This window comes from Centruroides sculpturatus, unplaced genomic scaffold (assembly GCF_000671375.1).
Source record: "Centruroides sculpturatus isolate CEXI.00-Female unplaced genomic scaffold, Cexi_2.0 scaffold264, whole genome shotgun sequence".
In the NCBI taxonomy this organism is placed as follows: domain Eukaryota; kingdom Metazoa; phylum Arthropoda; class Arachnida; order Scorpiones; family Buthidae; genus Centruroides; species Centruroides sculpturatus.
Window position 1 is genome coordinate 342,721 of NW_019384577.1, and position 1,140 is coordinate 343,860.

Sequence of the window (1,140 nt, forward strand, 5' to 3'; positions counted from 1 at the left end):
TTTCCGTAAGGAACAAGAAATTGATCTAAAGTTGATTGTCTTATTCTTTTAATCAAAATTTTTCTCAAATGCGATAGCGCGTTGTCGTTTTCTATTGCCATTATGACTTTTTTCTTTCTTGGATGCCATATTGATTAAATATATAAATCACAAAACTGAAAAAAGAAGTATAGTACAAACACTCGGAAAAGCAATACTTAACTCGCACGTGCCTAACACAACTAAAATTTGACACAAAATACCGTTACGTTCGTTATCCGAATTTTGTTCGTTATCCGAGACAAAATTTTTGCAAAATAAAAGTTCGTTAACCGATTTGGTCGTTAACCAGGACGTTCGTTAACCGGGGTTCCACTGTACCACCTTCCTGTTTGTAAGGTAGTTTTTTGTGATTCTATAGATGTTCATCGGTGAATTTATTGTTTTTAGCCGGTGTAGGATGCTCGGCCACCAAAGGTGGTCGAACGCCTTCTTGAAATCTATGCTGATAAGTATTGCATGATTGTTTTTCTTCCAAGCTCTTTTAATGTAGTTTTTAACTTAGGGCAGCGTCTGTTGTTGATTTTCCAGGGCGGAATCCGTATTGATTAGGGCTTTGGTGGTCTCCTTGTTGTAATATCCAATTGATTCTTTCTATAATTAATCCATCCAGGGCCTTCCCTAGAACCGGGAGGAGGCTTAGTGGCCTGTAGTGACTGGGTGCGGAGGGTTTTTCTACCTTGGGGATTAGTTTGATATTCCCCACCTTCCAATCGCTCGGGATAAAGCCCGTTTGTAAACATTTGTTGTATAAGTGTACTAGGGAGATCGGTATGGCCTTAAAAGCTTCTTTCGCCATTTCGGGGGTAATGTTGTCTAGTCCTGGAGCTTTTTTATTGGCGAGCGACATAATTGCCCGCTCCACCTCGCGAAATGAAAAAAGCTGGTCGTTGGTTGTCGTAGTATAATTATCGCTGCCAATACGGATAGAATCGTGTATTGGCGAGTCCTCTTCCGTGCGATCCATCGGGAAGTGGTAATCCATTATTTCTGTGATATTCTTTTGTATATCAGGAATGTTGTCGTTTCCCTGGTCGCTTGTTTCGATTATATCCGGAATGTTAAGCTTTTGTCTTTTCTTGTAAATTATGTGGTAGGGAA